Here is a 13,669-nt window from a genome sequence, read left to right on the forward strand (position 1 = left end):
ACAAGCAAACACATTTACAAAAAAATAATGCCCATAACAGGTTCGAAATTCGAATATTAAGGGCTGCCTAATATTCGTTCGAATATCTATATTTTTTTTAATATTCGAATTATATTCGAATATCGAAGTTCGGAGTCAAAGCCCTAATACACAGTAAAATGTGCCAAAAGTTGGGTGAGCATTCATAAGGAAGCCCAGTATTGATGTTGCATGATGTTTTGGCGCATCACTAGGCCTTGCAGTGGGTATCTGTTGGGTCTTCTGAGAGGTGACACCATTTTCTAGCCTTGACCTAACGTACCTTTAAGCTGCCTTTAACTCCCACTCTCAGCTAAGCAAAGAGCACATACTCTGCAGCTTGACCTGGCCTTATGTCTACATTGTATATCTTTGGGCCAAACTGCCGTAGCTGGTCCCTCTGGATTGATAGGCAACTTCATCTGAATCAGAAATCAGAATCAGAAAGCAATTTTATTGCCACAGTAGTTACCCTAAGTGGAATTTCCCTTGGTGATAGGTGCATACATACTAGGGCTGAATGATTTGGGGAAAAAATTCATGAAAAATCGAAATATTGCGATTACGATTCGATTTGCGATTATTTTTTTTAAAGCTAAAGATTAGCTAACGTTAAATATTTACTGTGTAACAGATAAAACATGTCATGAGCATTATTACATGAAACACCATCATAACTGCTCTATATTCTTATGCAAGGATGAGAACATGGATACGAATTGCCTGCAATAAGTGTTTTTCTTTTAATAAGCATGGGGCATTGCTGTCAAACAGTCAAACACAGAACATTTATCACAGCTAAAGTTATAATAATAAAAACAGTTCCAATAAAACATATCAGTACTTTCCTGTAAACTGAAATACCTCAGTTCAATAGCAGCATCTACATTTAGCAACTTCTAAGATCATGTTAAATAATTGAAAAGAAAATAAATTAAAAATCCACTGAAAATAGGACATTTCTGTAAACAATCTGTGATATGTAACATTATTCCAGCATTTATCTTATGAAAAAAACAATAAATATAATAATAAAAAGAGAATTAAAAAATGTTAAACCAAATGTTACACCAAACATTCAACTAAATATTCACATTTGATTAATCACAGTCTTCATGATTAGATAATCGCATTCTTTCAAATCTCAATTCCGATTTGAAAACTATTAATCTTTCAGTCCTAATACATACACAAACAAACATAATAAGAATAAATACAGAAACTGAAACAAATATATGCAAAATAGCTGTCAATGCCATGGCCCTCTCAGTTGTCCAAACATTTTAAGCGAGAAATAGGCCATGCAGTTGCTGAATTTGTCTTCATTTCAGATCGACAAAGGTCAGTTTAAAAGATTTTCGTCAGATTTTGAGAGGCTTAGTCAGGCTCATCCCGCTTGCCACTTCCGGGTGAGTCCCAACTGCCCTCTCTTCGACTGAGCATGTCAGGTCGGCCAAAATGAAGGCCAACAGCTCCTCCAATGGACGTCGGCACGGAACACACCGAACAGACTCGAGTCACTGACCTCGGCCGATTATCGGCCTGGTGTGTAGCTGCCTTAAAACGTTGGAAAACCTAGAGCAGCTAATAAATAACACATAGTTAAATACATTTGGCTTAGGTTGTGCCCAATACGGCTTGGGTGCTGCACCTAAGACTTATAATGCTAGGGAAAACCCTGGCATCTATCCTTTATGTATCTGCATGTTTAACCTTGTCTCCTAAAAATTGAAGGTTCCCATACAACTAAACTGCATTCTCAATTACGTTTCAAGGGAAACAAAACTACTTGGTTAGGTTAAGGAAAAGATCATGGTTTGGGTTAAAATAAGTATGTTCCTTATGTAACTGAAGTTACACAGTTAAAGGGTAACTACCGTTTTTTGTTTTTTTTAACTTAGAACCATGGAAAGAATTTCTGAGGAGGTTGACCTTTCTGTCAAAGAGTAAGATCCTTTTTCAATAATAATAGTAGTTCTACCATCGTAAAATACACTTCATTCAAAGTCGACAGAAACAAAATAAAACTATGAAAAGCCGTTTTGGGTCGTTTTTCCACTTTTCCAACCATCACAACTCTAGTTTTGGTTGAAATAAACACATAGTTTACCGATTTACATGTGAAAATATGTTGGCTCTTTACAAGCTAAAGTATTGCTTTTTTAAATGGAGTCTGGTGGGTTTAGCGCTAGTGACTTCAGAGCTGTTTCTGGTTAAACAGAAAGGTCTCATGTTTAAAGGTCTATCTCTGAAGGGATAATGTTGTCAGACACTTAGAATATTAATCTGAGCCTGTCAGTGGCAAAACGAGCACTTTTGTGAAGGTAAATACAAGCTGGACAATTGCCCTATTAACTTACATTGTAGCTTGTTTTGCCAATGCCAGCTACAGCGAACTTGCTTAATACTGGACCAATGTCAAACATTGTTGTTCCCATCAGTCACTTGGACACAAAAACATTGGAAAATAGGGTTCAGGTTGAAATGGTATGTATGGTGACTTGGTTTCACACGGGACACGACCAGCGTTCCCATGTTTGTTTGACTCGTCCATCCCCCTCGACCTCCTCCCTCCCTACGTGGACTTTGAATGTGGACTTTGATTAGAATCCTATTAGTGAAACGTCAAACACAAACGCAATCCAGGATAAACTACGTTTCCCTCGATACTTACTTGAGAAAGCAGTTTATTTGTATGGGAATATTGTTTTTAGGAGACAGGCTTGGTATATTAAAATGTGGTATAAACCTATTGAGAAATATCGATCAGGTTAGCATAATCAAACAACCGTGTCTGTCCAACTTACTAGACTCTCTATATCACTCCTGCTGTGTATGTTATCATTCTCGTATATTATGTGTCCCACGTTTTTACCTTTTCTCCTGTTTTGTATGTTTTTCATCACATTGTTTTTGTATTTTTTTCACTGTCTGTGTTTTATCAAAAATCTGAACAAAACAGAACAGAAATGTTAAAAAGAGGCATATTTTCTCTCATGACTCCCTTCATGTATCTACTTTTGAGCGAAGTATCGTATCAAATATGTGCTGATAAACACACATACATTGATTTAAACATCAATCTTTTTGAGGTCATGGCCTAAATGACTGATACAAGTTGTATCTAATGTGATTACAGTTTGTTCAAGGTATGCTTTATAAATTCATTTTGACCCTTTTGCGATAGCAGAATTTGCATAATGAGCCACCTGATGTTAAACAAAAAGCTTTGAACTGGGTGGCTATCAGCCGTGATTTGACCCATGAAGAATCTGATAGTAATCCCTTGTTTCATTCATGTTATAATGAAAAAGAACAGATGACTGAAGTGAGAGTAGTATTACTGTAACAACAAACATCACAAAAAAAATCAGGAAGAGGAATAAGGTACGCATAGTTTTTTATATTACTAAGGGTAAAACCTGGTCCCATAATCCACCAGGTCAGACATCTCTGGTAGATTCCCAGTTAATTATTTGACTGTAGAATGATATTTTGACATTTAAAGCCCACATTTGCAATACAGTAATGTCACCTGGTAAGTATCCTGATCTGACCGTGGATCCTGCAAACATATCTGAAGGGATTTAACCTTTGAAATAACATGACAATCAACCCAAGTTACAGTGATGATTAGTTGTCAGTCTCAGGATGTATATAGGAGTATTAATCTGCAGGACTATGACATAAATCAGGGCTCAGCCTGCAAATAATACCTGAGGTCAACCTGACCTGACCTGAAAAAAACAGTTCATCTGTGTTTGTGAGTGTATGTACTATAGAGATCACTCTGTGCCTTTTAGGAGACGTATTTGTATTGTATTTCTCTCTTAAGAGCTAACTTCAGCCCTTTTTTCGACCAGTTTTATCCACCTTTTTCATCATTCTAATCGATTCCGCCCAAAATCTCATAACTTGCTTCAGTGAGGACATGTTTCTTGGCTGAGTGCAGCTCTCCATTACATTCTTTAAGGGGCCAGAGGACATTAAAACCCAAATCCTCTAAAGTATATTGATTGCTCACCCTGTAATTAGACACATTGGTAGAAATATGAGTGAACATGACCTGGCCATGCGTTTTAACAGTTCTCATGCCCCTTTCTGCTTTTGCTCTGGAACTTTTGTACTCTTTGTTGGCTGGTTGTGCTGTCAAAAAGTCAGTAATGCCAAAGTAACTTTTTAGTTAGCTGTGCTGTTAAAAGGTCAGTAATGCCAAAGTAACTTTTTAGTTAGGCATACAGTATAAGATGAGATTTTGGTGATGAAAAATAAGGATAACTGTGTGCTTTCAGAGAAAATCACATCAGCAAACACGTCAGAGAAAGACTTCCATTTGTGAATAAAGACCATATCTGCAGGATCTCAATTACTGTTTCACAGCCATAAATTGTTTGTTTATTTCATATTAATGTGTAGCGTATATGGGTACTTAATTCATTGACATAAATGAATGTAATATATATAGATCATAGAATGCCTGCACTCTATGTAAATATCAGCAGAAGCTGTTTAATGTTTGAAACACAGATTCAAATTCGGGGTACCACTCATAAAGAGAATGCTGATAACATTTGCCTTAGTTCAGTTTCAGAATGTGGATGTATCTCGCTACAGAGATAAAGTTCAATATACTTGGTGGACAGAGGTCGTAGTACTCCAAAGCACACAAAATTCACATACCCAGGTTCTTTATAAATGAAGAATGTATTTATCTATTGGATACAAACTACTAAAAATCAACATAATAAGCAATGAATAAAATGGGAATGTATGGTGTTAACACAGAATTATCACGTTAATGAAAACAATGAATGAAGCAGCTAGGCAGAAACAAACTTTTTTACACAATGAAGCCCAATAGTCATAGCCTCGTGAGACCGTCCTGATCTTGCGAGCTCCAGTTTTCCACTCGCAGATCAGTCTGGCATCTTGAGATAGAGAAAATGTGGAGCCGTTCGCCAAACTACCGACCAATCAGCGTTGGTTTTGAGGCGGGTTTAGGTGTGACGCAACGAGAAGCGACTGTTCAGTCTAAACAACATGGCGGCTTCCACGGATGAGATGAGCGTAGCTATCGCGCAAGTTTTATCTGAATTAGAAAGTATTCCTTTATTGAAAGAAGAGCACAAAACGGCACTGGAGGCTTTTCTCTGAGGAAAATGTGTTTTTGCTCTTCTCCCGGTTTCGGCAAGAGTTTGATATATCAACTGGCTCCGCTAGTCGTGAAACTTGTGAGCTATCTGGCAGAGCTATCTGGCGGTTAATGATAGACAGATGGTTTATCCAATCAGCTAACCAGTATTTTCGCCCCTTCCCAAAAGTTTTCCAACGGAAAGTTCCCAGATGGATATGCCGAGCAAATGCGAAGCAATCCATCTGGCGGAGTCAGGTTACTATATTCACCCTAAACCTTCCTAAACAACCCAGTGAGCATCAACCCTTTTATGACTAAAACAGTGTTTGCCTTACTAGGAAGCAGGGATGGCTGGAGGGATGAGAGATCGATGGCCCGGAGCGGATGATGAAAGGGATGAACGGGAGGAAGCGGTGGTTGTTGCCAGGGTGATGGAGCTTGGCCTCCGGCGATTTCCCTCGTAGCGACTCCGCTTGGTCGTTTTGTTCTCCCTGCAGATGAAGAGTTGGATCACCACCAGATGGTGATCGTCGTGTTGGTGCTGGTTCGTTGGCATTTCTCCTCTTATGCCATTTTCTGACCCTAAAACTTTGAACTGACTTTTCTCATCTTAACTATAAGCATTCTCATTCTTACATCTCCCATAATTGACATATAGGAACTTTTAGCTACAAAAAGAATACAAACATTACTAGCCCGGCTATTCATTATAACATCATGATAAAAGATATTGTAATCTCAAACCCTTAAGGAAAGCAAGACATATTGTCAGGGATGAAGTTACATAACACACATCGTAGCATTCTCATGTCTACATGGACATATATAGGAGTATCGTTAAACATATTGATTAGTATCTGTAAGACAAAAATGGGTTTTTAAACAGGATATCATTAAGCTGGAAAAGGGGGCCTGATCTCTAACCCCTCCTCCTCTGACGAGGACAAAGAGTGGCTTGATCAGACTTCCTGGGGGACAGATCTTCCCCAGCTCCCAGTAACATGGACTATAGACGTTAGGGCTGGGACGTTATGCTTTTGTCCCGGCCGATTCGATTTGTATTGCGATTTTCATTTATTGCGATTCTAAAAGTATTGCGATTTTCTTTTCCTTCTTTAACAAAAACAAAACTTCTAGAGATAATATATCATGAGACATTTCTAAAAACTGATTGTTTTCTAAAAATAATGCACATCACATGTCAGTCTGACATTTATTTCATTTGTAAAGAAGTACTTTTCTGCATTTTCTGCTTTCGCTCTGTTTTGCTGGATACGGATATGATGTCACCATCAGCGGTACACTATAAACAGAAAATATTTAGGTGAATCATTGGTAAAAAAATAAAAAATATCGATTCTAGGAATAAGAATCAATTTTAAAAATTGTGGCAAAAAAAATAGTGATACATAAGTCATTTTTTCCCCCACCCCTAATAGACATGTTAGGTTTTCCTAAAATGTATATTTTTCACAGAAGACACTGATATAGACTGGTGTGATGGATTAAAATGCACTATAGAAAAGTCAAAAAAGTCAGCCAAAACTTTATATTCCGTTGTATCAAGTCAAGCTTCAGTGTCTTATTTTCCAGCTTAAATGATCATGTAAAGTCACTGAAGAGAGCCCACATTCCTCCTCACGTCCTGTCTGAATGCAGTGCAGGGGGTGATAAAAAGAAAGAGAAGAAGGGAGGGATGGATTAAATGTGTCCCCAGGTTCAGCACGTACTGCAGGCATGAATTAATCAAGCCCAGTCAAGTCGAGATAGGAGACCCGAAAGGCGGGGGAGAGATAGGATGAGTCCATTAATGTCTAATAATGATGTGGAAGGATAATATTGTTTCCCGTAACCACAATGACCACCAGTACATTGATTAAAGAAAGGACCATAAGCTGAATTTTAAGACGAAGAGGGACATAGGGAAGGAGGGAAATGGATAAGACTTTACCTCTTTATTTAATGGTGGGAAAGAAAGGAAAATGACAAAAGTAGAAGAGTAAATACAGGAAGGAGGAGTACAAAGAGAAAATCAGTAAAAGTGTTGAGTCCATGAGTGATGCAGAGTAATTCCCTTCTATAGATAAGACAGCATTTTTCCACAGTCAGATAACTGAGGAGGTAATATTACAAAAACAAGATGAGAAGCAAGGATCCGAACCACAGGAGGGGTCAGTGAGCTGAGATTGTTGAGTGAAGTAGATAAGATAGCTTCAGGAAATGGTGTTTTGATTAATGTTTTTGTTATTTATTTTACCATTTTTCATCTCAAGTGGAAAAATGTTTGTGTGTGTGTGATAAAAGCTCTGATTTACCATTTCCTTTATTACTCTCCTATTCTTTTCCTGTTTTCTGTTCTTAGTGCAATAGTGTAATAATTAGATTCTCTTTAGTGTGTATACATGAGATGACGTTTCACAGGGACACAAGAACACAAGTCAATAGGAGAACACAGATTGAGAAACACCATCAGAGTGACTGCAAGTCTCTCTTGTAAACTTACTGGGTTAAGATGAGTTCTTTTATGGCGAATGAAATGCTTGATCCGATGAAGTAGGTCATCGACTCAAATCGAAGCATTGACGTCAATGCTGCTGCCAGTTCTGCCATTGTTTACCTTTGTCTTCTTCTAGTCCGTAGAAATAGCAAAGTCGGTGCCTTTCCTCATTAGCGCCACATCTGTTCAGGAGAAGACTGCAACTAGTGTCGCAACCACCACGCGGGAGTATAAACAGTTACGGCGCTCCCATGACGTCACACTGGCGCTCGACAGGTCGGCTGCGGCGAGTATATCCCACGTTTCATGCGCATCGCGAGTTGCAGAAAGACACTTGTTTACAGTTATTTTGATTCAAGTCGGCAATTGTATTAATCAGTGTTTGTATTGTTTTACTACCTCAGCCTAGCAAATGGAAAATAAGCGTATTTTAATTCAGATCAGCACAATTATGTACATTAATTTAATTCTTTTGCCGTCTCTGCCTGTAGCAAGTAGCCTACATTTCAATAAAAATGGTATACATTTACATCCCTTGATGATATTATTCTTTATACAGTATATAGTCTGCCTATTTGACTGGAACTTGACCGGTAAAATTAAACCTTACAGGTCACATGACTGAAACTCTGTTCTCCATATAGTTTCACCTCAATGTAGACAATATTTTCAAGTTCAGATCAGGGTTTCAAAATATAAATTGCGACAATAAATGACATATCAAGGCAGCTTTGGAAACATGTTAGACAGAACACAACTGAATAAGAGAGAGAGAGCAAGGACAGAGAGAAGGTAGGCTAAGCTAAGCTTGTCAAGATCACAACCTAATATTTAATTTAAGAGAGAGAGAGGGGGGAGGAGAGAGGAGCCAGGAGAGGTAATTCATGTCCATAGATCATGCTGAGGGATAACACTGAGTTTGTTTCTCTTTAATTGAGATAATAATAGATGGAGGGATAAATACAGACTCTCCAGTTTGTTTAGTTGTTTGAGGCTAAATCATGACTTGATTTTTAATTGGCATTCAGGGAAAGAAAGTGAGGAAAAGGGTGGGCAAGAGGAGAGGCTGAGAGAAGGAGGGACAGAGAGATGGATTTACAGAAGTAATGATTATGGTTAAAATGAGACTCTTGTGCTACTGATTGTGACTGCAGCTTGAATTTTACTAGACAGCTTAACAGAGAGACAATAACGGAAGAGTAGTTTGACGGGACTGAGATGTGACTTGGAAGTTGAAGAGCAACAGTTTTGTAGCTGAGTCGTGGAGCTGATTTTTTTTATATTTTTTAAGTGTTTAACCTGCAAAAACCTTGATCTTATGACGACATTGAGTGCTATAATTTAGAAAGCTTTAGGGAAATTCTTGGAATAAGTTGATTTGCATTGAAAACAGGATAAAATAAGCACTAGAAGATCACATTTTATGTTAAAATAAATAATGACATTTCCCTCTGAAATGTACTGGAGATACAAGACCCGGTGTTATGAAGGTAGATGAAAAGAATGAGATGCAGTGGTGGGAGGACAGAGGGAGGCAGAGAAACATTATCAGCTAAACATTCATCTTAGTAGATAAACAGAACTTTAAATGTCATCATCGGAAAACTCGACAGTTTAATTTCCACCCAATTTTTCTTCGTAATATTCGAAGTCCCAGATATCTGCAAAACAACGTCTCTACTCGAGGTTCAGGTTACATCCTAAAAGAGTCCCTTGACATGCATGTAACTTAATAACTGCATTTCCAAGTACATCATTTATTTCTTTGAAGCGATAACTCGTGGTGTTTCTGTCCCACCAGAGAGCAGCATGGAAGATGAAACAGAGGGAAATGATGCGCGCAAAATGTTATGAGCTTCACTTGGACCTTTAATATGGCCGGTTCACTGTACACAGAGTCCAACGAGCCACTGCAACGCCTTCCAGTCTCTTTATCAACGACAGGAGTGACAGTGGTTTGGACATCCATCCTCTTGACTGTGTTACAGTTATGGTTGAATCCGGGACTTTTTTGGGTACCGACCGAATTATGCTGGTACTACCGAGGACCGATTCACGTTAAATCAAACAGTGCCAAATTTCGGTACCTGTAAGCGCAAGCTTATCTGTTTTCTCTGCATGTCGACAGAGAGCGGAGCTCCGCTCTGACACTTGGGGTCCTATCTTGCACCCGACGCAGCGCAAAGCCTGACGCAAGTGTCTTTGCTAGTTTAAGACCGACGCAGTTGTCAATTTCCTGTCAAGCGCCCGCGTCGTTTAAATAGCAAATGCACCTGCGCCCATCTTTGTGCCCATGGGCGTGCTGGTCTTACAGGGAGGTGTGTTCAGGCACATTTTTCGCGTATTGCTATCTTGAGGCAGCGGGAAATGATCGCGCGTTATTGACTGGTCTAAAGTCAATAACGCAGCATTTCATTGTTATTTTAACAGCAAATTAGTAAAATGCGCCTAGGCTTATGCACAGTGCCCGCACACTATGCTTGTTACACACACACAGGGAAGCACAGCAGCACACAAGCATGCAAAAGATTACAAATATAAATATTAAGTGGCAAATCCGCCATCATAATAGCAATGCACCAAGGTACAAACGCGCCTGGCTTTTAAAGGGAATGGGAGATGAGACTCTGATTGGTTTATTGCATATTACGCCCAAAACACACCTATGAATCAATTAAGACACTAAGTACAACCCTTTTGAACCATGCGCCCGGCGCATGGACCCTTTTTTCCGCCATCAAACTAGCAAAAGTGGATTTGGACACGCCCTAAACGCACCTGCACCAGGCACTTCACGCAGTGCGCTTAGATCATTAAAATAGGGCCCTCACACGCAGAGGTGTGGACGGAACGAAATGACATTGCCTCTGCAGTTTGTTTAACGTTGAGTCACAGTGAGTCATGGCAATGCCGGTAAAGCGGTTGCAAGTGTGGTTAGACTTTTCAAAACTCCACGCAGACTGCATTCGCTGCAATATAATGCCGAAAGCAGTCGCGGTGCGGTTACACTTCCACCAGACAGGCAGTGTTCTCTATGCCCTTTTGACTGACTGACAGGCTGATGTTGTAGGGCAAGGCAACTTTATTTTTATAGCACATTTCAGCAACAAGGCAATTCAAAGTAGTTTACATAAAACTTCAAAGAGCAATCAAAAAAGAGATAGAAAATAAAAACTTAGCTAAAATAGAATAAGATACAAATACAAGATTAAAAGTTTCAGTGCAGTGTAAGAAATTAATAAGTATTTGATTTGATAGGTTGTAGAGGCGGGTTTGGGAGGGGAGAAGGAGCTGTTGTATTTTGTGTGGTGTGTAAAATGTTTTAAATATAAAATAAGATGGTCTAAGTAAATAGGATAAATAGGGTTAGGGGTTCAAGTTCAAATAAGGAATACAATATACCAAAATAAAATATAAAATAAAGTAATTAAAAAAGAATATACGAGGGCAACCTCAGTAATCTTTTAGTTTAAATAAAGGTTTGAAGATGAATAAACTGAGTGTATACAGGATAAAATAAATGTACTACAGTATATGCATAATGATAAGTATAAATATATAGGTGAAAACAAACAGAAAGAGTAAGAGTGGTTGTTGTTCAAATTTGAACTCTTTAATTAACTTTGAAGTCAGACCAGAGATAATAAAGTGTGACTAAGTGAGGGTAGTGTCATTGACACCCAAGTTCTGTATAAAGCTGTGGTAGCTAAAATCGGTTGACAGATGTTTGAGATGTTCTGCTAAGTAATGGGCAAACCCACAGAATCAATAACCTAACCTTCCTGTCAGAGTTGCAGGATAATGGTTCAGTTGTAAATGATTGCTTTGACCCCCAAGCTGACAAAAATGCAACGAGCTTTCCCTCTTAAAGTTGGAGCAAAGAAATCCGACTGATGCTGTGAATGAACTCTTAAGTCCATTCCAGAAATGGAAGCAGAACAAAAATCACAGGAAGATCTCTCGCTTTACTTTAACCTTGGTCAGGCCTCGTTCTCTGTCCCTCCATCACTCCCTCAAATCTCCACTCCTAACTTCCTCCCTTTGTACTTTACCCATGACCTCTAGAGTGGTGACATCATCACTGTGGACAAATCCTCAGACCAAACAACATGAACAGCTCCAGTGGAGCGATGTCAACAAAAGAAAGAAAGGTTGCAGTGTTTGTATCCATAGGAAACCAATCCTAGATTCTAAGTGTAAGCACACATTTCCACATTAGAGGCCATTATTGTTTTAATAGTAATGATTTTTTCGTGAACAACTTAACTAGAAGAACCTGATAGGCACGCGTTTGTCCAGACCGCCCTCACCCAAAACAAACGTGTGTATTGGTAACTGCAAGCAGCTTATAATGACCCAAAACATTTTTGGGGTTGTTATGTGGCGACCTGTAGTGGCTGTTGTAATTTTTGCAAAGTTAAGAGCCCCAACTCTGTGTAAGTTTGGTAGGTTGGGGTGGTAGGAGGGTTAAAACAATCACAAGACTTCTACCTAGGAGTTTGTTGTTTGTGTACCGTGTGAAACAAAAAGTCAATGGTGACACTTTTTAAGTCAACCAACTCCGGTTCACGACGTAGTTAATTCTTTGACTCATTTTAAGCCAATCCATGATCTTTTTCTAACCCTAACCAAGTTTTTGTTGTTGCCAAAACTTAATTTGTTTCACAACATTAAATAGAATGGTCACGTAATCACCGTGGCCACGTGTTTTAAACTGCAGCCGTGCGGCTGTTGACAGCGTTGTTTTTGGAGTCTTTGGCAATCGCCCTATTCTGTCGTTGGTATGAGGACTTGATGGTTTGACTGTTTACATTAAACACCACAGTGTATATTGTTTGTGTCACTGCATGCTGCATTAATATGGATACCGATACAAGAGCAGAATAACAGATCTTGCCATGAGGTGTTAAGTAATGCAGTTCTTCATCTTTCAGCATTTTAAGGCAATTCGTTTTCAGTTGTATTAATTCTCAGTATTTCTGTTTACCTTTAAGCTTTTTCAGCTTCTTTAGGAGATGAACTTAAGCCAACACTGTCCAATCCGATTTTTAAAATATTGAATATCTGCCAATACCGAGTCCCGATTCGATACTTGTAGTTGCTCAGATAATAGAGCTGCACACCGTTTTTTTTGTTTACAAAAACAACAATGTAAACAAAAATGTCTTTGCCTATGTCTCACACTTAAAACATTTAACTTACTGCAGCAAATGAGTCTTTTCTCTCAACACCAAAACAGTTCTCTTTAGGATCCCACCCCCCAACCAAAACATAAACAGTCTCAAGTTCCCTGCTGGACAATGAAAACTAAACTAAGTGACGTTTCTTGCGCTTAATAGTCAATCTTTGATTTTCTTCTTGTGTTTACCGATGTCGGCTCCAGGGAATAACAGCCTGAAAGTGTGGTTTCCTGGTGGTATCACAGAAGAAGTTTGGAGAATTGGTGTAAAAAAAGGGTGACTAAGACTTTTTTACTTGTTGCCGAGGGCTGACAAGCTATGAGACATCCCTGAACAGACACTGGTAAGTGGCCGCGCCCTATTGGTTTGAAAGTGCCAGCATCCAGACGGTCTGGTAGTGCGTCTGTGTTGCAGGGCGTGTGTGATTAAAGGCGGCGATCAGTACAAGCTGATGTATATGATCGAAGTAAGTTAATCAGGGTAAATGCAAATCCCAGATCAGTTTAAAAAAATGCCAAAATCGGCTCCGATCTGATACTGTGATGGGGATCGGGACATCCCTAGTCAGTAATACATTTTAGCTTCCATGTGTTCTCAGCAATGCAGTGAAATGCATTTGAGCTTTTAGAGGTTTAATGAAATACATTTCAGATTGATCCACTGTTGTTGTTTATATTATGAATGTTGCCTACTTCCTCTCATGTGTTTTCAACCCAGCAGACCATAAGGAAAAGTAGAAGTAAGTCACTCGGCAATGTCCATCTTCTTCACACAATGGTTTTAACAACAGCCCCATAAAGTACTGTATGGATCAAGACAAAGAATTTACTTAAATCAAGA

This window comes from Sander lucioperca, chromosome 15, assembly GCF_008315115.2.
Source record: "Sander lucioperca isolate FBNREF2018 chromosome 15, SLUC_FBN_1.2, whole genome shotgun sequence".
In the NCBI taxonomy this organism is placed as follows: domain Eukaryota; kingdom Metazoa; phylum Chordata; class Actinopteri; order Perciformes; family Percidae; genus Sander; species Sander lucioperca.